The sequence below is a fragment of the Carlito syrichta genome, unplaced genomic scaffold (genome assembly GCF_000164805.1).
Source record: "Carlito syrichta isolate Samal-C Ts95f unplaced genomic scaffold, Tarsius_syrichta-2.0.1 Scaffold314361, whole genome shotgun sequence".
NCBI lineage: Eukaryota > Metazoa > Chordata > Mammalia > Primates > Tarsiidae > Carlito > Carlito syrichta.
The window spans coordinates 1,183,849-1,210,498 of record NW_007258457.1 but is presented as its reverse complement, the minus strand read 5'-3'; the positions used below and the strand labels follow the sequence as shown (position 1 = coordinate 1,210,498).

At 40.0% G+C, this 26,650-nt stretch overlaps 1 protein-coding gene across 2 annotated transcripts in view; it reads right to left on the bottom strand.

The window, feature by feature from the left end:
* FLRT2 (fibronectin leucine rich transmembrane protein 2) overlaps window positions 1–3,256 on the bottom strand; it is a 97,170-nt gene extending 93,914 nt beyond the window's left edge. Inside the window, exon 1 of one of the 2 annotated variants that reach the window (XM_021719290.1) lies at window positions 2,764–3,256. The gene's annotated coding sequence lies outside the window, so the exon portion shown is untranslated. Of the gene's footprint in view, window positions 1–2,742 lie in introns of both variants that reach the window. The other variant, XM_021719291.1, reaches the window with a different exon arrangement.
* Between the last annotated feature and the right edge of the window lie 23,394 nt (window positions 3,257–26,650).

Genomic DNA, 26,650 nt, shown 5'->3' with positions numbered 1-26,650 from the left:
TAATGTAGGCGCCGCGGCCCCCGCCCCCACCCCTCCGGACACCCCCGGGAGATGTTTACAGTAATGAATTCGCGGGATCGCCTCCGCCGCTCCCGCGCTCCTCCTCTCCCTCCGTCCCTCGCGCTCTGGCGCGCTCCCCTCCTCGAACCCTCTTGCTCTCCCTCCCTCCCGGAGTCCCTCCCACTTTTCTGGTTTGAAGAATGCTTGGGAGGCGCGGCTGCAACCCAAACCTTTCCAAGAGGCAAAGTCAGACTTGGCTTTTAACCCTGTCGTCTCTGAAAAGAATTGCGGAGCGCCGGGCCAACGCCGCGGACGCCACCCCGACCCAGCGCGCCGCTTCCCTCTCTGCCCGGCACATAGCCCTCCCTACCCCCAACTTTGAGGGATAATGCCGCCATCCGAACCCCGAAATGCGATTTCCCTAGTGCCTTCCCAGCGTACTTCCAGGCAGGGAGACCTATTCCTTAGACACTGAGAAATGATCGAAACGTGAAATTAGAGGGTCAAAATAGAGCGAGACTCTCAACCAAAATGGCGTTATTTCAAATGCAGGCAACCTTGGAGATGTGTGCCCCCACTTCTCAACCCATCACTAGTTTCTTTATCCCGGATCTTTTTATATAACTTTAATTGGTAGACAATCCAAAGTTTAAGATGATCATTTTAAACACGCCGATGTGCGCCTTTCACCCCGGCTGCTGCTGTTAAGAAAGAGCGTGGTTCAATTTCCCTATAGATTGCAGTGGACGGCCAGGGATTCAGCCTAAAGATTTAGGACAGGCTTGACAGCAAAGAAGCCTAATCTGTATACGGGCAAGAATTGCACTTCGCAATCTCTTTGCAAAGGTTAAAGAGCAGGTAAGAAAACCAGGTGTACGTCTCTTTCTTGGGAAGTCGTGGGGAAAGCGGGGTCTGGGTTTCTCATCTCATTTCATTGCTGCTCCTACTGCCTCCAGTAAGTTGCTGTCATGTTTTCACAAGTACGGAGAAAGACTGGGTCTGAACAGAAGAGGGAGAACGAGCCCGCGCCAAGCGCTATCTACACGGAGACGCGCCGTCGGTGGAGTCACGCGAGACGCTCTCGGCGACTTTAAAGACAGCCCAAGACTAACTCCCTAGGGATCCGCTCGGCTCTCGGGGCAGCAGAGTTGGACAGGGCGGTGCCCGCGACCGACTGAAGATGATTTCCGGACGCACCCCAGTCGAGACCGCACTCCTCGTCCTCAGTTCAAAGCCTTGAGTCACTTGGCACCACTTTCCCAATTGTTTTTATTTCCTTCGCATCCCGCTTGTGTCTACGGTCTTTAGGTTTCTGAGCGCCTAAGTCATGTTAAGACTTGGAGAAACGCCCGATTTGCCTGCCAAGCCACGCACGGATCCACCCAGACGCGCGCCCGTGCGGAACTGCACGCTGGCACGCACACACACACACACACACACACACACACGCACACACACGCACACTATCCGGTCGGTGCGCGCGGGTTGCTGTTTCAGTTGCATGATGCAAAGGTGGCCAGGAAAAGGCTTTGCCTTACGCACATATAGCCCATCTTCTCCCCAAACACAGCGTGTGACTAAAATCTGGGGGAGGAGGGCGCGCGGCTGGGGGCGCTAGTCGGATGGGAACAGACAGTGAGTGCCATCTTGCTGGGAGGTTCCGGGAGCAAAGCGCCAACTACAGCAGCCGCGGCCTCAGTCTCCATCAGCAACTGCCGTCGGCCGGAGTCCCACGCGCTCCAGGACTTTCCCGGGCGTTAAGTATGGGTCCAGCCTGCCCTCATCTCCCTGTTCCCCTAGGGCTTCCTTTTTCCCTGGTCAGTGCCGGAACCTCAACTCCGCAACCTCGATTTTGAGCCTGTTTTCAAAGGAGAAGTAACCGTGCCAGCGCTAGTCAGCGCGGCGGAGGGATTTTTCTAGGAGGTCCCGGGTGCCCGCGGAGATGCGGGGGCAGCTGGCAAGACCGGGCTCCAGCCACCTTCGCCGGCTTCCTCTCCCTGCCTTTGGCGCCTGGGGGCGTTCTCCGCCCTCTCCCTGCGTCCCACGCACGCAGCTCCGCAACGTTGTCTGGGTTCAGTATCCTGCGCTCTCCGCGCCTCCGCCACTCGGCAGGCACGCCAGGACGGTGCAATGGCCTCAGGGCAGTGCCCGCCAGCCCCGGGAGCATCAGTAGGGCGGGAAAGGGACTCGGTTTTGGAGAAAGCAACCTCCCGCCCCCTGACTCAAAGGAAAACGAATTAGTATCCAGCGCATCTGCTTAACCGCGAATCGATCCTGGATTGCGGGCAGGGAGCCGGCTGGTGCCCTCAGATACAACCGCTTGATAATAACACTTGGTGACATTAACAGCCCATGGTGGGAGGCGGGTGGTACTCAGGGAAGTTAAGAGATTGATTCGGGGGCAGAGACTGGGTTCCGGCAAGGCTAAGGGCTCTGGAAACCCCAATTTAAGATCAGTGCTTCTAGAGGACAAACAAATTTGCATTTTGACCCAGGGTTCAATGACAAAATTCCTTAGAAGAGGTGGATTGGACCTGCAGACAGACGTCCCTAAAGTCAAGGGAGAGCAAAGCTGCCCGTATTCTCTCCGAGTGAAAGACAAAGCTTAGAACACTCCACCCGGATGGCCACCCTCTGCTGCTTAAAAAGAAAAAGAAAAAAGAAAAGAAAAACAACTTCCCCCAAAGTGCCACAGGGGTTCCCTCGTAGAGCGGTAGCTAGGGCGTTTGCTGGAAACTTCACCTGGCACCGCAGCCCCTTTACCTGGTGGCCGCGTCTTCTCCTCGCAATCGGCTCATCCGAATCCGACAGGGTCAGGGAGGTGGAAAGGGAAGAAGCTGGCGCGGCAGCAGCGGGGCTCCCGGGGCATGGTATTGTTTTAGGGGTCGCCGCCGAGGTCCCTCCTGCCCATCGTTGAGAACTATCACCCCGGTCTCGGGGCTCGGTGGACACGGCGGCGGACGCGGAGGTGCCGCCTGGTCGCCGCTGGCCGCCCGGGACGGAGGACCGGAGGCGCACCTGGGACCGGCGCGACGGTGGCAGGCAAGCTTATTATCCCCGCGCGCTGGTTCCTCCGCGGTGACAATGGATGGTGCCAAACTCGCAAGTGACGGCGACAGGTTTCGAACGTACAACTAACTATAAGGTACCCAGCCCGAGACAGTAAGCTGCTTTTTCCCTCCCCCTCCTCTCCCTCCTACCAGAGAGGGAACGGACTTAACCCTGTGTGCGCCCTGCACTCCCCGGAGAAGCTGGAATCGACTCGGAAACCGCAGGCGGCAGCTCCGGGGGCGAGAGCCTTGCTCACGTGCGTTCGCAGCTGGTGTGTGGCTGTCTAGGGGCACTCGCGTGGCAGGACGCCAGCGGCGGCTTCCAGCGCCCAGACTCCAGGATGGGAAGGAGCCCTAGCGTTTCATCCGGACGCAGACCCAGCCCTCGGAATCTATTTTTTGCCTCCAGTTACCGGATTTATGGAAGTTGCCAGCGAAGTTGGTTTTTATTCCTTTACTTCTCCGCCCTCCGCCCCCCGAATGACTTCCTTTCCTAGCTGCGCTTTGAAGATTGGGAACTCCTCGCCCTCTCTAGCTCTAGCTTTTAACTGTGTTGCGTGTGCGAGACGAATTGGGGAGGGCGCCCACCCACCCGTGCCAAATGTCAATGAAACCTCGAGAAAAGCTGCCTCCCACCCACCTTAAGGACACATTCAAACAACTAAGACTAAGACACCGGAAAATGGGGGGGTGGGGTGGACGAGGGAGTTTGATATATGAATGGGAAATGGGGAGGGAGAGGAAAGAGTGAGCGTGAGAGACCGAGACAGAGATACAGAGACACACACAGATCGGGAGAGAACCTCATAATGGAATGAACAGGGGTCACCCGAACAAGACTGACGGTTAAAGGAAGAAGAAAACTAAGTCCCAACACTGAAATCAGTCGATCAGCTTTTAGACGCCTACAGTTTGATCGGGCGGTATTGCCCCAGTTCCGTGCGAAGTGGTTAGAGAACACCGGAGCCTCTGCCATGGCCGCTCAGATGCTTTGCATTGTGTAAGCGGTTTTGACTAAGCGTCCTGGACTCCCAAGAAGTTAACTGGAGTTGGAGGCGAGTCATCTCGTGGACGCCGAATGGAAGCTCTGATGAGAGAAAACTGTCAGCAGAGCGTCGCTGCTGCCACCCTCACACCCAGACGAGCCAGGACGTCGCTCAGAGCGCAAACTCAGATCCACACGCGGACATCTTCAGCTGATTCCTTCTTCCTCCGTCTCCATTCAATTGAGGAACGAAAGGAAGAGAGAAGGAAAGGCTGAGCCTTTATAAATCGTTCGGAGAGTGACACGTGGATCTTGCCGAAACTGGGGTATATAGAAAAGAGAAAGTGTGTTTTCCACCAGATCGATGGTCTAATGAATGTCTCTCTGCAGCAGACCCAAGCCCATGGGCATCAGTAATGGCCATTTCCAGTACCTCTCGGGGCCCGGGCACCCCACCGAGGCTACGGGAACGCTGCTTGCAGCTGTGTGTGCTGAGAGAACTCCGTTGTAAATCCTTCTGGGTTGCCAAGGTGGCAGCAGAGCATAGGAATAGTTCCTCAGTCTCCAGCCTTAAAGGAGGAAGATCACGTTTTAGGACAAATACTCATCTACTTGCTTTTAAACATCCATTTTCATATGTAAGTGTCCTTAAGTCTACACAGGAGGTTGATCCGCGATAGCAGCATAATTATCTCATCTTTAAGAACACAATTTTTAAAAAGACAAAATGGAACGCTGTGCAGATTTCACTTTTTGATTTACACAGCTAGAAAAAGAAAGAGATCAAACAGGGGGTAGGGGTGTTTGCAGATGTGAAGAATTTATACATTTTAAATTATGACTGTTTCTAGACTATAAGAAAATCGTATTATGAGTATGTGATCCCTAGTAAAGACTAATGGTACAGTTATTTTATTCAGGACAAAACAATTAAGTAAAGAAAGTTATCACACCAAATATAGGAGCAAAATCACGGTAATAAATTTCTTATTCACATGACCTGTGAGTCAGCTTAGAAATGTGTCATAATGGGGTCAGAGGAAGCAGAAGAATGGCAAATGTGGTTCAGAGACTTCAAGGTGCAGTAACTTTGCAGATTCACAAAACTATGATAATTAGTTTACTTTGTTTTTATTAAGAAAATCACTCATACAGAAGGGTAGAGAGGTGGGCCAAAGAGAAGCAAAAAGTCAATCTGTGAGTTTCAAAAACCAGGTCAGCTCATTAGTTATTCTGAAGACTTCAGTCCTCAAAAGAGTTATCATTTCAGTTGAAATTTAATTATCTCAAGTTCTTTATCCCACTCCCATGTCTCTTGTATTATTCCTCATTTACGCACATACATACACGTTCACATCTAATATGTGGTGAAAATAAATGTAAGATGGTATCTGGATGATAAGACAAGATTTAAGCTTGTGGCACTAACAGTTTTGATCTTGGGTAAGTTCTGATCTGAGCCTCTGTCTCTTCATTTGTAAAATGGACATTAAAAAAAATTCCAGTCTTACCAGCTTTATAACATTGTCTCATCATAAGTCAGTATATGTGAAAGTGCTTTGGAAATTTGGCTTATCCCTAATGATATTATATTACATTATATAACCCCAGACTTCAAAACGCTGATATAAAACATGCTTATGTCAATTTAAACATTGTCAGTTACCCCCAATTATTATATCAATCTAAACATTGTCAGTTACCCCGAATGTTATCCTTCCTCTTGCTTTACCTGGGAACATTTATCAAAACTAAGAAGTTAATATTGCTTTTAATGAAACTCCAGACTTTACTCATATTTTATCAGTTTTTCCACTAATATCCTTTTCCTGTTTCAGAATCCAATCTTGGGTACTACATTGTCTTTAATCATCATATCTCCTATGGTTTGTACAGTTCCTCGGTTTTTTGTTGTTTGTCATGAATCTGAGATTTTTGGGAAGTAATGGCCAGATATTTTATAGATGTTTATCACTCTGAATTTGTCTGATGTTTTCTCATGATGAGACTTTATTTAGGGATCTTAGGAAAAAATATTAGAGGTGGAATGCCTTTTTGATCACATCATGTCAGGCAGTACATGATATTAACCTGATATCACTGATGATGTTAACACTCTCTAAGATATTTTGTACCAAGTCCAGCCTACCCTCATAGATTTAGAATTTTAAAATGAACAAAATAAGCAACCAGTGTGACTTGTAACCACCCCAATTTCAACTTCACTTAGGAATAATCTTCCATGAAATTTCTCCTATATAGATTTAGGAAAATCCTCCTATATTTCCTTAGGAAGATGCTCAACTAGTTCCTCTGGCTATATATTTGGGAGCTATTTTCAACGAATCTGTGTTTTACAATTTCCAAACCTAGTCATTCTTCAAATCTTGTTGAATTTTTTAGAAATGCTGCCTTCTTTTCTATTCCCATGGCCACATCTTCGGGTAACTCAAAACTCCAAATCCCCTATAAAAGATGCTATCCATTACCTCCTAGCCTTCTCTCCCTTTCATAATTTTTCTCAAGTGTGGTGCTCATTTTATTCTCCCTTGAAGTGCTGTTAGCTATCTGCATGTTTAACTCTTGCTTAGATCTTATTGTCTCAAAGAATTAAGTTGGCTTCACTGCTGTAGTCTCCTAGTTTCCGGTATAGTGCTTTTCACCATGTTGTTGCCCAAAACATGCTTGTTGACTTCCCAAATCATCTCCTCTGACAGGTAGAGAGAAACGTATCATTTTCTGACATGAGGACCATCTTGAGAAAATCTATGCCTGGCACACCGTGGAGAGATGGCTTCTCTTTTTTCTCATGACTTTAAAATACTCCTAACCTTAGCCTTTATTGACATTAAACTGTGACTTTGAAATGCGTGCTCTTCTAATTTTGAAGCATCATGCTACAGTACATAGTTCATCCATTCATCCAACAAACATTTGAGAAAGGCCCATGATGAATAGATTCAGTCCCTATCCTGTAAAAACTCAGTCTAGTGGTGACACATACACAAATAATTATACACTCATTAGGGAAGTGCAACAATTTAGGTATGTGCAAAGTACTTTAGTGCCCTGAAACAGATTGTTTCTAGAGTGAAGGTCTCATTCAAGTAATGATGAGGCTCTTTTGACAATGTACTAGTTTTATAGGGGACTCTGTGGCATTATTTTTAATCCAGCTCTCTGCATACCGCAACTCCAGTTACTGGAGTCCCCATTACATGGAAAGCCCTTTGGGCCAAACATTGGAAAATCAGTGTGGAAGTAATTGCTTGAACATCCATTTCTCCAAGCCTTGGTTTCTTTGCCTTCCTGGGCAGGTTACAAGATGATTATGCGTGAACAAAAACAGAAGGTACACACTGACTGGAAACAAAAGCACGTTAAACCATGGAGATTTCCTCTTACATAAACCTGCTGTTTGTTAAGCAGTAGCTCTCTGTTCCGAAGGGAAGCTGGCAAAAACTTGATACAAACATTATCCAACAGCGCTGGGAGGAATGAGAGAAGGGAACGCCTTTTTAAAAAGGGTATAAAAAGAGATAAAAGATCTACCAGGGAATTACTCAAATCTAGACACTACCATTGTAGAAAATGTAACTGAATCTACCAGTATCTAACTACAGCTCTGATGTAGAGAGAAGTGACTCTTTAAACTGAGAAAGCACAAACGTGCATATAAGATCCTGAATTAGTACTGATATGTATTTTCTCCCACTACCTATCACCATATTAAAAAAAATTGTACTTAAAAGGGCAGAAACAGTTTTCAAGACTGCCTTTTTTCACAAGAATGTGCAATACACATTTGCACAATTACAAAAACTCTGAGCTTGGACTTGGGAGATTTCCACTTAATCAGGGAAATCACTTAATTGCTCTGAGTCTCAGGATCCCTTCTGTCAAATAAGAAAAGCAAAACTAATCCTGCCTTCCTGAGTAGATCCATAAAGATCAAGTGAGGAGAGGTATTTCAAAGCTCAAAATAAGAAATAAGCTGTCATTTAACAATGGATATAGGGGACTCAGAAGGGGGAGGATAGGGAGGTAGAAAGGGAGGGATAAAAAATCACCACCAATCAGGAACAGTGTGCACTAGTAGGGGTGGTGAGTACATTTAAAGCCCAGACTTCTTCACCACTATACAGTTCATCCAGGTAACCCAAACCATCTGTATGCTAAAGCTATTGAAATTTTTAAAAAATTAGATAAAAGAATGCACTGTTGTTATCTGTATAATTAATGTGTTTTGCAGGATGCAATTTAATGTGAGATATAGTTCAATTTGAGTAACCTTAAGCCGTTCCGTGTAGTTTAACTTGTATTGCCGTTGGTCAGCATAACCTCTAAGAGCTTCAAAGAAACAGAGCTGCTTTGTTCCTACAAAGTTGTTCTATTCAGTTCCTTCAGGCATCACCATTTGCTACCAAGTTTTGACCCACCCAAGAAATAAGCTTCCACAGCTCGGAAAATTCTGAGCTTATATTTTCACTATATTATTAAAAAATTCATATAAATTGCTTGGTCAATTTTCTTTCACACTTCCTTTTCTTAGCTAATAGAGGTAACACTGAACTTTTTCCAAGTGGTTCTTTTAGTTTGCTTTTTAATTTTATTCTTGAATTATTTTAGTGCTTGAGTTTTCTGGATTTAGTCATCTCATTTACTTACTCAGTTGGAACACTTGGATTTCGTGTTTTCCTTTTCTCAATATAAAACATTCTTGAAAAATAAAATTAACACTAAAACTTGACAATAAATTTAAAGAAATAGTTCCTCACAGATAGTGTCTTACCTATGAACATTTTCATTAGTACAATATTTTGTAAACAGGCTAGAAAATCATAATAAAAGGGAGTTTATTAGTATTACATTTTGGTTCATTATTAATAATACAGGACTAGGAGTTAAATTTGTCTTTTTAAACACTAAAGAGTTAGTCTGGATCACCACCCTGTCTTAGAGGTTGGCAAAGGCCTAGGGGAGTTTTCGCTAAAGATGTCAGAAAGAAGTTGATTTTGAAAGTCCTTTCCATCTTCCTCAATGTTTTGAAGAGATGTCTACTTATTCCCAAACACAATATCAAACCATAGAAAGATCAGGATTATTCGGTTTTGGGATTATTTATTTTTCTTTCTTAGGGATTCTGGGGCGTGTTTATGTTTATATAGTGGGGTTCCTTCTTCCTTTTCCTTTAATGTTTTATAAATGACATAGTGTTGGATTATTTTTTAAGTGCAACAGATACAAGAGTGATGGATTATAGATCAGAGTTGGTAGAAAGTCAAGCAGTTGACATTAAAATGTTTCCATAGAGCCTTTATCCCTTAAAGGATGTCTAAACGAATTATTTTATCTGAGAGCTCCCCACACCCACACCAACCATGATGGGCTAATAAAGAGGTAAGTATGAACCATGTATTCAAGGTCACAGAACCAGTGAGGCGGCTTGCAGTAAATGGCAGGTCTCCAGAAGCCTGTCCACAGTTTAGCCTCCTACCCTGCTATACACTGCATTCACTCATCAACCAAAAAAAGTCTTCTTGTCATTGTGGATAAAAGTCAAAGGCGCTTTTTAAAACTGGAAATCACTTTTGTTGAGGGCTATCACATTTAACTTGAGTTTTAAATATGTTTCAAAGGTATTTTTTAGAACTGAAATTAATATACCAAGGGATCAAGAACCAGGCTGCACAGAATCCAGTTCTAGTATAAATGCTGGCAATTGCCCTAGAGCTAGTCTTCCTAACCCCTGTCTTGTCCTTCTCCAATATGTTTTTGCTACATGGAAAAGGTGAGGGCTTCCTAAAACATAGAATTGATCAGGTCCAAAGACACTTTCAAAACTTTCTAAAGATCTCTGAATTCATAAAAGTCAAATTCTCATGAAGACTTCATGTCTTCACCATACATCTATCCTAAGCAGGTGCTTTAAAAATTAGAGAAGTAAGCCTGTAAAAGCTAATGGGGCCTCAACATCATTAAAGAAATGCAAATCAAAACCAAAATGAGATACTACATTGTACCTACTAGAATGGCGAGAAAAAGACAATAATTAGAGTTGGCTAGAAAGTAGAGAAACTGGAACCCTAAAACCTTACTGACGGAAATGTAAAATAGTGCAGTCACTTTGAAAAAGGGATTAACATGATTGTTTCTTAAAAAGTTGAACGTACATTTACCATAGGATCCAGCAATTCCGCTTTTAGGTGTCTAACCAAGAGAAATGAAAACGTGCCCACACAAACACTTCCACAAAAAATGTTCTTAGTAGCATTATGCATAATATTCAAAAATTGGAAATGACCTAAATGTCCATAAACTGATGAATGGATGGCAAAATATGGCATATCTATGTGACGAAATACTATTTGACAATAAAAAAGAACAAGCTATAAATACATGCCATAGCCTGGAAGATACTCAAAAACACTATTTTCAGGGAAAGCAGCTATATGCAAAAGACCACATGATGTATAATTTAGTCTATAGACATAAACAGAAAAGGTAAAGCTATGAAGAAAGAAAGCAGGTTACTGGTGACCAGGGGAGAGGACATAGGGGAGATAAGAGGAAATGAGGATTAACTGGAAATGTGTGACAGATCATAATACCATGAGATAAAATTGTTCCAAAATTGATTCATGATGATGGGCACATAACTTGGCAAATTCAGTTTAACTGATATTAACCTGAAAATGCAAAAAAATTATATAATATCCAAAATATAGCTGAATAAAATTGTTTTTTAAATAGTTGAGAAGGAAGATGTCAATATATAAATATTTAATTTCGGTAGAATTATTGTTAAGGGCTCTTATATCACCAATAAATGGGATCTGAAGTATCTTAAGACTGGCAAATAAATGATATGAAGTGTACCTGAAATAGTAAACTAATATGCAGGGCTAAACAATTTCTTCCATGGTTCCCTAGTTCTCCCAACAGCAGGTGATTTTCAATCTGATTAAATCCATCTGTGAGATCTTTCAAATTCACAAGTAAAATAAACAAAATGCAAAGTGACATATTCTTTCCACTTTTTCCTTTTTTAAAAAAGGTAACATTTTTTAAAGTTTTAAGAATCACCAAGGAAAACACATTTTCTGTATTTGTATTAAATTCTCTGCTTGCCAAATACCTGTGCCAAAAGATTCTCCTATTTTACAACCCATGGAATGTTTGTTTGTGATAACTCAAGGCAATATAATTGTTTATTAATAAAAATTTATCATTGATAATATAACTATGAATTATTTTTAACATATCCAGAGGATAGTTTAATTCCTTCAGATATTCATCAATCATTTTTTTTCTCTGTCCAAGTTAGGGCAATATAAATACCATTTTGTGAGGATGTCAAATTTTTCTTTTTTCTGGCAAAACAAGAAAGCATAAGACAGATGGGTTAAGAAGAAAGTCAGACATAGTATCATTTGCCAAAGGGGGAAAAACAAAGGCAACGTCTTGTCCATCAAGGCACTCAGATCAAGGCTCTTTCTTTTCTCAAATGATGACAGTTCCAGAGCTGTGAGCAACCAAAAAATAAATAAGCAAAACCACCAAAGGTGTTTCTTCATGATTTCCACTGTAATGTCTAGAACAGATAAACATGTCATTTTACTGGGAGGATTACCTGGGGATGGGGGCGGAAATGAACTAAAATAGAAAAAGGAAAAAAAATTGGATCTGGGTGTCATGTCTATTACATTTGGGTAAACTGTCATCATGTTTTTCTGGGTGCTATTGATGAAAATGTCCAGTAAAAATAATCTACGTCTCCTTCAACAATATAAAATGAACCACAACCCAGAAGTAGGAATGATCCTGACATGAAGAGCGTCAAGAAAACTGATATAGTTGCTCTTAGTTGAAAATGGACCCTGGTTGGCATTTTGCGTTCATTTTTCTCAGACAAAAGTTTGCCCACTAGTTGTGGTTAAAATCAAGTTTGTATGTTCCCTCATGACCTTTTTACAGTCAGGAAGGTCTTGTTTGTCAGGCCTCAGGAAACTGTTGATAGAACGAAGGAGGTTAGGATTTTGACTGTATCTACTGAACCTGTGAGTCATCCATCACCCATTCACAACAGTATCACAGATGGAAGAGAGTTGAGGGTCAGCTCATTTAATGAGGTGTGAGCTTCGCATGAACAGAAAAACACAATTCTGAATGTTTTGAGATCAACTTCTTTAACTAACACAATGAAAAAGATTTTATGGTGAATATAAATCACTTTTTGTTTTCATTTTTCACATTAGTTTAGAAGGGTAGCAGCTAGATTTGGAGATATTAAGAATATTGGCATATTGGCCAAGTTCTTTTGCTAATATCTTATAGAATATGTTTAAATATAATAGCATGTTGCATGTTTGGAATAGAATCAGACTGAATGCAAACGTTTCAAACTAGCTGGGTATTTAGCAAAGTCACTTAATTTTCTTATGCCCCAGATGTCCCATCTGTCACAGGGGATAATAATTTCTGGCAAACTTGTTTTACATCATTTTGTAAGTATAGAATAAAATGATAAATGTAAAAGCATTTCAGGGAAAAGTATTTCCCAAAGCAAAGTTTTCATTCTTATTTTTTAAAAATGAGAATGTCTCCTCTTTAACCTCTACGTTTACTTGAGGATAAAAGCCAAGGGACCTCCTGGAGGAAACGATTAGGTCCTGGTTTACATTTCTTAGGTTATGGGGGTGATAAAGACTGATCTTTAGACATGACAAGTACAAAGTCCTATGCTTGGGGTAGAGTTTGAAGAGCTTCATTAATCATGCTCCGTTGTGTTATAGGTTCCGTAAACATTGCAAAACCATGAAGTACAGCCCTTCTCTTAGTGACATCTTTCCAACTTAACTCCAGGAAGCCTTTGAGATTTCTTTAAATGACTGGATTTCATTTCAGTCATTAGTTAACCCTGCCTCGTGGGTGACTATGAATCCCACCAGGCAGAAGTAAGGGGATATGTATTCAAACAGTTCAGACATGGCTTGTCCCCTTCACATCATCATTAAGAACAGTAGGGGGACTTTCCTTTCTGGAGATAAGTCATTTATGTGAATCGCATAATATTCTACATTTATTTGCCTTTGCAAACTAATGTTGTAAAGTTACAGTAGTTGGAAAAAGAATACTGACAATCCTTCCTGTGGATATGTTGGGTGAGATTAAAAGGTAAGTGTTATTTCAAACCAATTCATACATTTATTGGCAAAGACTTTTATGTAGGAATGGGCTACTTTGAGATAACCAGGAAGACAAGTCACTTTTGGGAATATGGGTGAGAGTACATTTATTATTCACTAGGACTTCTCGATATAAGGCTTCTCTTAATATGTTAGTTACTCTTAGCTTCCAAAACCTCTGAAATTCTCTCATGTGTAAATATTTTATTACTTGCTTACTAATATTGTATTAATATTTTCCTTCTTGGAAATGTTTTGAAGTACATCTCTAAGTTGGAATGCAGTTTTATTTTGTTTTTTGTTTTTGTTTTAAATTGCAACAGCAGCCGGGCTTGGTGGCTCAGTCTGTAATCCCGCGCCTTTGGGAGGATGAGGTGAGTGGATTGCCTGAGCCCGCGGGTTCGAGACCCGCCTGGGCAGCGAGACCTCATCTCTACAATAAAAAAAAAAATCAGCTGGGCATGGTAGCGCATGCCTATAATTCTGGCTACTTGGAAAGGCTGAGGCGGAAGGATCGCCGGAGCCCAGCAGGTTGAGGCTGCGGTGGCCAGGAGCGGCCACTGCACTCCAGTCTGGGCAACAGAGTGAGACTCCAACTCAAAAAAAAAAAAAAAAATTACAACAGCAAAGATCTCAATAGAATTAATGCTAATAAGATCATTTAAATAACTATATAGGTGAAATTTGTACAGAACATATACATGTATATTTTAATATTATTACATTTCTTGAGTTAATAATGATGGCCATCCTGACTGAAGTTAGGTGGTATCTCAATGTGGTTTTATTTGCATTTCTTTGGTGATTAGTGAGGCTGAACACTTTTCCATGTATCTATTGGCTTCTCAGATGTCTTCTTTTGAGAAATGCCTATTCATATCTTTTGCCCACATTTTAATAGGGCTGTTTGATTTTTTTCCTTTTGGCACATTTGAGTTCTTTGTATATTCTGGATGTTAAACCTTTGTCAAATATACAGTTAGAAAATATGTTTTCCCATTCTGTGGACTGTCTCCACGTTCTCTTGATGGTTTCTTTAGCTTTGCAGAAGTTTGTCAGTTTGATGAGGTCCCACTTGTCAATCTAACCTCTTATGGTGTGGTCTGTTGGGGATTTGACCAGAAATTGGTTGCCTATTCCAATTTCTGTGAGGGTGTCTCCTGTGTTTTTTCAGATTCTTATAGTTTGAGGTTTTACATTTAGGTCTTCAATTCATTTAGAGTTGATTTTTGTGTATGGTGATAAGTATGGGTCCTGTTTCATTCTTCTGCACGTTCAGCCAGTTTTCCCAGCACCATTTACTGAATAGGTTCTCCTCGCCCCAGTGATTGTCAGTGGAGGCTTTGTGGAAGATGAGTTGGTTGAGAAATTAATAGATGCTGGAGTGGATGCGAAAAAAAGGGAATGCTTCTATACTGTGAATGGAAGTGTAAACTAGTACAACCTCTGTGAAAAACAGTGTGATGATTTCATAAAAAGATCTAAATATTGACCTCCCATACGACCCAGCAATTCCTCTTCTGGGAATATAACTGGAGGAACTCAAGTCATTCTATGAAAAAAAATACCTGACATGCATGTTTTTTTTGAAGCACTATTCACAATAGTAAAAACATGGAACCAACCATGCTGCCCATTGAAAGTGGACTGGATTTTTTTTAAATGTGGTACATATACTTGAGAAATATTACACAGCCTGTAAGGAGGACAAAATTATGGACTTCATAGTGACTTGGATGGATTTAGTGTCTATCATACTCAATGATCTATCACAGAAACAAAGAACTGAGTACCACATGTTCTCACTCATAAGTAGATCCTGAACATTCATCATAATACTACATGAAAGAGATTGGTAGTAGCAGGACACTGCGAGGGGAGGGAGCGGGAAGGCACATAACACTAGTAAGGTTATCTGATCCCAAACCAGGTGAAGTGAGGGCCAGTGGGAAGCACAAACTTCACCTGTATGATAACCACTTATGTACTTAACCCTGAATTGTACCCCACATTAAAAAAAAATTATTAAGTTACCATTTTGTTGAAGAGGATGTTAAGTTGGGAAGACCAGATAAACTGAATGAAAACAGTGATTTTCTGGCTGTTTTTGTTGCCTTTGATCTTCCTCCATTCTTTTCATTTCAGGTAAAATTCATAGCTATAGTAGTTAGGAATTACTCGAATCTCACTAAACCAATGTTGGAGTTCATATAATAGACAAGCTATCTTCCTTCCATTTAAATGATGCAGAAAACTTCATGTGTCTCATAAGATGCCATTCATACATGTAACTATATTCCAATTAATAGATGTCCTTTAAAACATTTCCAGAAAAAAAAATGAAGACAATATTTGTAAATGAAGAATAACATATTTATAAATTAGAGAATTTTGGAGGTCTTGGAAGATAAGTGTAACCAAAATATAAAAAGGGACCTTATGTAAATGAGTCCTATTATTAATGCAGAAAATGCATGTAGCTGGATCCAAGGCAGCTCACAACTACCTATGGATCAACAAATCAAGGAATATGATGTACTCACAATAGGTCATAACTGATAAAAAGGTGTTTATAGAAAATAAAGCATGTATTTCCTATGCTAATTGCAACAAACTTCTTCAGATTCATCTGCCGTACTAATGTCTTTTCTTCTACTTTTTATAAGTTTTATTTCTTTCATAATAACACTTTTCACATCTTTCAAAATAGTGAGATCCCAACAAAGCAATTATTAAGAAGAAGAAGAATTATGCAAAATGCACATATCTGAATAATTGCAGTGGATATTAGAATAATCTATAACAAGATAATATGGATGTGGAAATGTCAACATGCTTATAATTAACAACTGAGGAATGAGAAAGACAGCTACGGAACTGCTTCCTGGTCCTTGCATTTCATAATTCAGTAAATATGTCTAGTTATTACATCATTGCCTCTCATAGCTATATCACATTGCTTACTAAAATTTGGCTAATGTCTCCCTTCAAATTCATATTCTTTCTACAACTCTTAGGCTATGTCTATTTTTCTCTCATAGTTGTTCTTTTTGTCCTTTTCCAGATTAAACTTCATTTTGATATAATAGATTTTTTTTCCTTTTTTTGATTTGTGAAATACACCTATATTTTATTATTTTTGTCATTAAATATTTCAGAAACCCTGCCATGTGCTAGGTGCTGTATTTGGTGCTACTAAATGTGGCAATGAGAAAACTCTGAAGTACATTATTACAGAGGATTCAGACAAATAAGTGAAATTTACAGTGCAATTCTAGTAAGGGCTAAATTAGTTGCAGCAGCAGGTTATGTGGGAGAACACAGGAGAGGCACTTAAGATAGCCTTTTGAAGTCGAGTCTTTTTCTGATATGGCATGGAATATTCCAGAAACTTATTTATAGTTGATCTCACTTTGCATAGAATATCTATTGTGAAGGAAGAGGGAAAAAAAGAAGAGGCAGAAGTAGCAATAGAGCCTGCAGGTTGAATTTAGAAAGAGGAGCTTTATCCTGAGTGAAATGAGAAGTCAATGAAGGTTTTTAAATGGGAGAGTGATAAGGTCCAATCTGTGCTTTGGCTGCTCAACTCTGCCATAGATGATATGTAAATGAATGAATGGGAGTGTGTTCTAATAAAACTTTATTTGCAAAACAAGGTGACTGACTGGAATTGACAAACAATTCATAGTTTGCAGAACTTTAGAAAGTTGCTGATGAGGTAAAATTGCAAGGTCTGCTCGGTGGTTAGAAATAAAGGAGAGGGAGATGGCAAGTTTCTGACTTAGTCAACTTGTAGCAGATAATTACCACTGAGCAATCCTAAGGCACATGTGTTTATATACCATGTAGAATGTTCTAGAAAGGGCAATGACACAACAGTAGTGTTGATTATAATTCGAAGGATGTCGTGAAGTGGCATCTAAACACAAGGTAAGATTAAGCATTGTAGGATCAGAGTCGGAGCTCGCTATTCCATCATTTAAAAAATTATAATGTAACTTTACATCTGTAAAATGAATATTTTTTAACATAGACGGTATTTGTTTGAACACTACTGAGTTCTAAAAATAAAAGGTGTTAGATACAGGCGAAGTATTATGGCGCAGTAACATGCAATATTTTGAAATGCTTAACAAAGAGTCACACATAAGCTGTAGGGAGAGAGGGGAAATATGGAAACATTTAAAGAAAGGATGTGACTCACAGGAAAAGAGCCAATCTGAAAATTCAGAGAAACACAGGGAGGAGACCAAGGAGAAATCCAGAGTGAAATAAAATAACGGTCTTGGGAGCAGATGGCACAATATCTCATTCTTAAGAGATAAGATGAATGAAGTATACGCCTTTTCTCTTTAAAAGTTACATACCTTATATTTCCCATTCCATTTCTTTCCTTTTAGGAGTGGTTCTGTCTATAATTTATCTTTATCCAAGACTGGAATTTTACCAGTTTCCCAGATAAATGTCACTGCTGACACCTTAACGACTCGGTGTGTTCATGCTCTTTTTTCTCATTCTCTTCTCCATTTTTGCTTCCATCCTTCATAAGCTGCAGGTGAACATGAAGTCAGTGAAGTTGTGCCATAATGTGCCAAATGTGATGTTAAAATGTTCTGGCAACTCCTAATTCCTGGGTTCTGCAAGACATTTGGGAGATATTATATTCTACAAGTCAAGGAAATCCCTTTGCCCCTCCTTTCTGGCATCTTTCTTTCTTGGGCCATCACAGCGCATCAATCGGAGATGTAAATCTAAAATTCTTGGCAAATATCACTTGAAACTTCAAGCTTTTATTGGTTTTAGCATCCAAAATTCAGAGATCCTTCCCATATCCCCACCCCTGCCATTTTACCAATCTCTATTCTCTGAAAACTTGGTGTCAGTATCTTCATCTGCAAACTTTTGGCATGGAAACTACCACCAAACAATGAAACATTTCCTTTTCATGTATACTGAGTCATGTCCATGTGCTTTAGATCTCTAGAATGCCTCCAGGAGCTGTCTAAGTGCCCCTATTTTCAAGGGAGGACACTGTTACAAATGTCAAAACCCAATGACAGCAGGGTTGATGCCATCTTGAGTTCTTAACTTCAACATAACAAGCCCTGAGTAGGTCCAGATGTAGGTGGATAAGGTTTCGTTTAGTGTGCCCAGAAAAGAACTTGGAGGAGTACAGTTGAAGATTATTTATCTGGTGCCTGTGTGTGTGTTGTGTGTGTATGTGTGTGTGTGTGTGTGTGTGCATGTGTGTGTAGTGGTTTATACTGTATATAGTTGTTCACTATACACATGTCTATATAGCTAGGAAAACATACCCATATATAGAATGGTTTTCACTTTCAGAAGAAAAAAACCATTGTTCAGAAAGTAAAATGTATGGTATCTTTATGTTCCAAAGAGAAGAGCATGGAGCTCACTAATTAAAAAAAAAGTTTCATGAACTTTAAAAAAATTCTCCTAGTTATACTCTCTTTCATGTGAAAATATGTATACAGGTCTAGCATCCTATCATGGAAATTTTTTCCTTGATAATGTACTTCATCCTAATGAAGTAGGGCACACACACATTAAACAAAAAAGGAAAGAAAGAGCACCAGTTTCCTATCAAAAATGTTGTTAGAATGAGGCTGGGTCTATCCAAGTTTAACCCAAGGGCCCCTGCAGCTAGTTAACCCTGTTCAAAGTATAAGGAATAATCCCATCTATCACATCTAAAATATAAAGACTATCATAGGTTTTCAAAACTTCTGAAGATTCACATGGAACGTTGTTTTATTGTCTTAACTTATACAAATATATTTCTACGCTAAGCAATGAGGGTTAATATGGCTTAATCCTAATTTAATTATCTCATAGCCAAGTGTTTGTACAGAGCAGGCAAATTACCTTATCTCTTCATTAGGCTCATTAAAACCACTGAAAGGTGATATTTACAATTAGTTGAAAATATAACTTTAGCTGAAACAAATCCAGAATAGGTGATCAAGATGGTAAGTCTTTAAAATTTCATCGCCACAGTGCACAGAATAATATTTTAGATAATTCAAAACACAAAATCAACGCTTTAGAAAAAACTCATTTGTAAAAAGTCATATCTCAGCAAATAACTACTCAAGTCATTTGGAAAACGTTCAGCGATTCACTGCTCAAAATATGCTTATTATTCTGTATTATAATATGCTGGAATTTGTAATATAGGAAAAATTACCCCATCTACTTTGCTAATTACATCAATCTATGGATGGAAACACATTTCTAGTAACCTCCAGCCCCAGTGCTCAAAAACCATCAGCGACATCATCCGCATGCTTTCTGGACTTTGCTTCTACCTAAGCTCAGATTTCATGTGCTCAGAGACATCTATGAGGCCCTCAAAAAGAAGACTAGAATTTTTCAGCCTCTATGTTGTTCAAGTCTCTCAGAAGTAATATAGTTGTTACTGCTGTCCATAGCCTAGATACTCAGAAAATAGTAATTTACGTTAGTAAATAATATCTGAGGGGCATCATACCTGAGAATCTACTGGCGCTGTGCTGGACATCTCAGCTGGGTGTTGAAGATGCAAAGCCAGAGAGGAAGCTCTCCCAGCTGGGAACCCTCAGAGTTTTCTAGTTTTCTCAACTAGAGAAGAGAATACTAAGTTGCTTTACTTGACAAAAATGGTGTGTAGGTATCAGATAAAATCCATCAATTACTGTCTAGTTCCAAATTATTGGTTCATGTCATTCCAGATCTAATCTTTAAAAAAAAACAAACAAAAAAAAAACAAATACCTGCCAATTTCATTAGCCAACTGAAGCTTGTCAAGGTGACAAATTATTCCTGTAGTAATTCTCTGTTGATTTCAAGACAAAAATAGAATTTTAAAATATGCTGTTTCTGGGCTTTGTATTTCACTGTGAGTTTACAGGACAAACCATTAAGTTGAAAACCAAGGCTGCAAAGAAATCTTTCTCGAGTAATTAAATATATCTCAAAACCTCGAAGTTTCAGCCAGGGTAATTGCCAGGGAGAGAGGAGACTGCTGACTCGGTTTGTCACAGACACTTCTTTTTCTTAGAGTTTTCCCTCCTTCAGTTACTGCAGCCAACCTACTCCCAGCATCCATTGGGTCCCTTGGCTGTAAACTCCAGTCTTTTACCTCAATGTACACATGTGAATCAAAAATTACTCCCCCTAATTGTCTATCAGTAAAATTGAATTATACTGGAAGTTCCCCAAATTTACTGAGTATTAATAAAGAACAAATGGGAATTAAATGTAAAAAAGAAAAGAAAAAGAGAAGTACTTCCTCTGATAAGGTAGAGATGTTTGTGATCATCCTATCTAGCTCCACTTAGCATCTGTTAGCCTTGTCTTTCTCAACTAGTTGATGAATTCCGGAAGCTACCCTGAGAGGTGATGTCAGTGGGGAGGAAGGTAGGGAGAAAGAATAAAGTGGGTGGGAATTCTTGGTTAGACAATACGTAGCTTTACTTTTATCTGTTCTATTTGTTTCCATTTCTAGGTGAGGCTGCTTTTGAAGAAAATTTTCATGAGCTAAGAATGTTTAAAACCACTACACACAAAAGAATTAGCCAGGTGTGATGGCACATGCCTGTAGAGTTCTGTCTACTTGGAAAGTTGAAGCGGAAGGATCGCCTGAGTCCAGCAGGTCGACGCTGGAGTGGCTGTGAGCATGCCACTGAACTCCAGCCTGGGCGACAGAGTGAGACTCCAACTTGGGGGAAAAAAAACCACTAAACAAACTGTCTGGAGCTAGACACCTCAGAAATATATGTGACAAACATATGACATGAGTACTATTTATTATTGTCCTTGTTTCCATGAAAGATATCACTAGATTCATGTTCTCTCTTGCTGATTCCTGGTAGAGTCTCAGAATCCTTCTCAACCCTATATTTTATCTATTTATTTATTTATTTTTGAGTTGGCACCTCACTCTGTCATCTAGGCTGGAGTACAGTGGCATGCTCGTGGTCACCCAGCCTTGATCTGCTGACTTAGGTGATTCTTCCACCTCAGCCTTCCAAGCAGCTGGAACCGCAGGAGCATGCCATCACACCTGGCTAATTTTTTGATTTATTGTAGAGATGAGATCTCTCCAAGTTGCCCAGGCTGATCTCGGACCCCTGGTCTCAGGCAATCCTCTTGCCTCTGCCTCCCAAAGTGCTGGGAGTGCAGGCATGAGCCACCATGCATGGCAGAAACCAATATTTTAGATGGCTGTGATAATTGGTCAGTATTGGCATATCAGTTTAAACTAATGCATTGTCATTCTTCTTCTAACATTTTATTAGACTTCTTTACTTCCTACTTCCAGACCTATCTTGATGTGCACAAGAGCATCTTGATTCCTAAGGGCATAATTCTCTGCTTGTTGTCTCAAATGGAAGTCTAAAATTTAATTCTGTCATCCCAATAGCTCTTAGATTAATCCACTGTCATCATCCCCCCCCCACAAAAATTGCCTTGGAGTTCTTATGAAGCGTTTTTTGGAAAATGATTTCTGTTGTTTAAGCTATGAAACATTTTCTTAGGCAAATGTACTTGGAAAACGCTGTACGAGAGGAAACTCCTCAAAACTGTAATATACTGATAAAATATGTGCATTTATTTTTACATGTTAAAACTTCATTCACCTTAAAAGTACTCTCCATTTGGCAATATACCTATCGTGATGTTTTTTCCACCGTTCAAAACAGTTTTTGAACTTCTTAATTTTGGTACCTTTTAGTGCTTCTGCTGTTTTTGTTTCACTTCTTCCACATAGAGTTTTTTCATTCTTTTAATCTGGGGAAACAAACAAACAAAAAAGTTGCTCAGGGCAACATCAGGTGAATAGGGAGGGTGGGGAACCAGGATCATATTATTTTGATCAAAAACTGCTGATCACTCGGCGCAGTGTGGGTAGGTGCGCTTGTAAGTCGCCTATCATGAAATGGACATATGTGTTGAAAGAATCTCCACCCTCAAAAATAAAAAATCACAGAAGCTGAATGCAGTCTCTCAGAACAACATTAGCTGGTACACTGATGCCAGTGGGTTCCAAGAATATTTACCTGGCAGGGGGAAGAATGTACTACAAGGGACTTGCCCTACAAAAGATAATTTCAGTTCCTCAGCTTTGGCATTTTATAAATGAATCTTTCGCATGCTTCTTCTCAGCCCCATTTCTTTCTGATTGTTATTTAGCAGATCCTGACATTCTCACTCGCTTTTATGTCTTTCTGCTTTGAATTTGTCTTTCTTTGTCTTTACCAACCAACATTTTTCACTTAAAATGAACCCAAAGATCACTCCAGGGGTGAAGTACATTTCTTATTTTCTCTACATTGCAAAAGAAACTAATCACTACTTATGTTCCTTTTATGCTCTGAATATTACCCTCTACCTATTTTTCTCCAAGTACATAGGCTGATAGCTCCTTCAAGGTCTATTCCAGAGTTTCTTAGCTTTGGTACTACTGACATTTTGGAGACATTCCCCCAAAACACTGAATTATATTTTACACCACCCTGACCTCCATTTCCAAGATGTCAGCAGCATCCTCACCAGTTCTGATGATCAAAAATGTGTCCAGATATCATCAAATGTCTCCTGGGAAGAAGATTGCCTAGAGGTCAAGAATTACTGTTCTAGAACAAACCTTTGGATCTTCCTGGCTTTGGTCCTATGATTACCAAATATCCACTGAATTCAATGCAAATGAATTATTCCTATTTGCCACTAGAAGGACTGATTGCACTTGACTAGAAGCATGGGGGAAGAAAAGAAGAAGGAAATAACATATTCTAAAATGTAATTTGAGAAATCTCATGAGCATCATTATTTCACATTTTAGATTTGTCAAAGCCAAACCTGATAGGATGCAGGACCGGTCCTTCCCATTCAAAGATTATCCAGACATTCGATGTCCAAGGCTCATTTCTAGGATTTTGTAATTCCAAAGTCGTTTTTTGTTTTGTGCTCTCCCAAGTGTTCCGATTTGGTGAAGTGAATGCACAATTGAGCCATTAGGACTCGTTAACTGCATTGATTTATTTTTTCTTTTTCTCTTTCATTAATGACACAACGATTTATCTCCAGAGACTTTTTCTTTCCTTTCAGAAAAAAGTCTCATATTTTATTTCTTACCATGCATTGTCTTGTGACAGGAAGACTCATCAAAGTCATAATTACATTTCATTTGGTAGCATTGAACTGTCTGTCATCTGTGAGCATTCGAGCCTGGTCCTTCTGTACTTGAACTACATTTTTCCTGATTACTTACCAACTGATGATGATTCGTTAGTTGGTGTCAACAGTTTTGGGCACTTTCTGCCTTTAATTTTCCTAGCTACATGACAAGCTTGTTTATAACCTTCTAGGTGTCCCCAAGCCAAAATAATAATTGTGCTATCTGTAGTTCTATTTATAAAATTTACCTAAGGGTACCGATTATCTGACTTGATGTTTATCTACACATACTATCTGCACCAACAATCTCTAGGCTTTATTAATAAACACCCAACTCCCGCATTTGATGGAGGGGATGCATTTAAGTGTTTCAAAGGTATCCAAATCTTAAGATTTTGATCCGAACCTTATTTAAATGATCTAGACTTCCTAAATTTTATTTCTCAAACACTGACCTTGAAATTAGAGAGCAAGCTCTCTCACTAGGCTGCCTGCTTTTAAGAAAACTAGCTAATTCACAGGGAATTTGTATATGCAGAGAACTGCTGTTTGTGAGCCTTTGGTATTTAATTAAAATTACAACTGACACTTTGTCACTTGCCTTTGTTTAGTATGACATATTATTTTGGACCCAGAAAGAACCTTAATTTAGGATTCATTTGAGAGCCTTCAGTCTACAAATGCAGAAACCCTTGTAGAGGCACATTAAGTAGTTTGTACTTTTTTTAAAAAAAGATAATAATCAAGTTGGCTGAAAAATGTTTTCTACTCTCCCAACTTGACTCTTCAAATTCAGGTTGAGATTTAATGATCAGTGGTAGACATTTTTCATTTCATTGGATTTTGTCCCTGCAAATGTTTAATTTAAACCTCAACACGATATAATGGCAAAAGAATGAGCATGGAGTAAACCCCTTTGCTTGGTTTCTGCTTTTACCACAATTTTTATATTGTCCATTAATCCCATGTATAAAGACAATTTAATATATCTTCACAAGTATACTCAGTTGTCTTTGCTTTTACGTTCACTGGAAGAAGAAAGTGTTGACTGTAGTCTCTCTCCACTTACCTTTCTGCTTGTCATACTTGGAAATAAATATTATTTATGCCATGGATTTTTCTCTATTTTAGAATAAAAATGCCACATTTGCCTCAGGATTATATTGACTTTTTCTACATGAATTGCATTTCTTCCAAAAATGCTTGAAAGTTTGAAAGTGTCAACCCCTGTTTAGAGATCAGTGTTTCTTGAAGGGTGTTTGTGTAGACCATCTGTGCCAGAGTCACCCAAAATGCCTGTCAAAAATGCAGATTCCTAATAAGACTCATCCGGATGTACTAAATGACAATCTTTGGGCATAAGTACAAGGACTCTGCATTGTAACAAGATCCCTCAAGGAAGGTTGAGGTGACTGCCTTAGATACTGACTTGTACACTCTAAGTGTTGTGCTAGGTGGCTTAAGAGCACTAATCGGGACACCTCTTTTTCTTTCACAGTCTGCATCCAAATCTGTCAGCATATTCAAAACAAATCCAGATTCTAACTCTTTTATTATCTCACTCTACGAATCTGGTCAAGCCACCATCATCTCTTGCTGAGATGCAAATGTCTCTCAGCTGGTTTCTTCTACCTTGCTCTGCTACCATCTGTCTCAACACAGTGGCCAGCAGGTTCTCCTTTTAAGTAAGTCAAGTCCTATGTCCCCCATGTTCCAATTCCTTTAGGGACTTCCTGTCTCAGAGTAGAGGTCAACATCATTACAATGGCCCACAAAACCCTTGTGTTGCAAATGCTGAGCACTCCACCACCTCCCCCACTGCCTTCCCCTCCTTCCCTACTCTCCAATCAAACTGAGCCCTTACTCTTCCTCTGCATGTCAGATTAGCTTTCACCTTGGTCAGTAAGATTGATTGCCCCTCTCCCAGTTATCTGCCTGGTTTACTGCCTTACTGTCTCTAGATCTTTTAAAACAAACTCTCAGCAAGGTCTTTGCCAGCCCATCCTATTTAAAATGGAATTGTCCTACTTCTAGGCACCTCCCAAGCCCTTCCATTCTTTCTTGATTCCTCTAAATGTGTAACCATCTACCATTCTGGACATTTTACTCATTTTATTTATTGTGTTCCTTTCCTCAATGGTAATCCAAACATCTAAACATTTTTTAGACTTGTTTTGCCCCCTGCTGTATCCCAACTTTAAACACAGTGGAATATGACAGAGACTCAATAGATATTTGTAGAATGAAATGCATGCATTACCTCACTGTAACAACCTTGCACTAAAATGTGGTTATCTCTATTGACAGATGAGGAAACCAAGTCTCATGAAACAGAAATAATTCACCCAAAGTCATGTGGTCTGTCTAGAACTAAGTAGAGCTGGTGCCAAAATAGCCATTCTTTCCATAACTCATTCCATGCCCCTTAAGATTCTGTTGGTTCCATTTCTTCATTCTTTAAGCAAGAATGTGCTTTCAGTCAAAATCATCACATCATCAGAGTGAAAGGGAAAACTTGTGTCTGCAAATGGTGGTAGTGAATAGAACAAGCAAAGCTCCTCCCCATTTTTCTGCCTTTTTCAGAAATCCCTGAGCAACTCCCAGCCTTCTCCCAGAAGATCCTCATTGCACCAGCCCAGATGTATCCACCTGAATCTATGCATACTTTTTGTTTTTGCCCCTGATCTTCAGGTACAGAAATTTGAGATAATCATACTTCTCCACTTGTGTGAAATTATTATTGTGAGTTCCAGAAAAGCATCTCTATTACTTACCTACCTTAAGTTTTCTCCAACCTCTCCTCCATTGTTTGCACTTTGTAGGTATTTACTATCATGTGTTTGGTACATGTCTGAAGAAAACTCTTGCAGAATAAGGTCAAAGTACATGGTGCAATGACTTACATGACATGTTGGAGAGTTTAGGTTTTAGAGGTAACCTGAATGAAAGCATGGATTCTGGAGTCAGACTTTCATTTACCAACTCTGCTACTTACTAACCGGGTGATCCTGAGTCTTTCTGTGCTCAGTGGTGAATAGGAATTCTGACAGTGCCAGTTTCACTATAGTATAATGAAGACTAAATGAGTTAAGACATGTAGCACCTGGGGTGTAATAAGTGTCTGATAAATGTTAACTGTTATTGTTATTGCTGCTATTATTGTTAGGAAATGGGAAATCACTGAAGATTTTGTTGTGATTTGTCTAAGGTCAGAAAACAGTTCAGCAATATAGCAGACAGTAAGACTT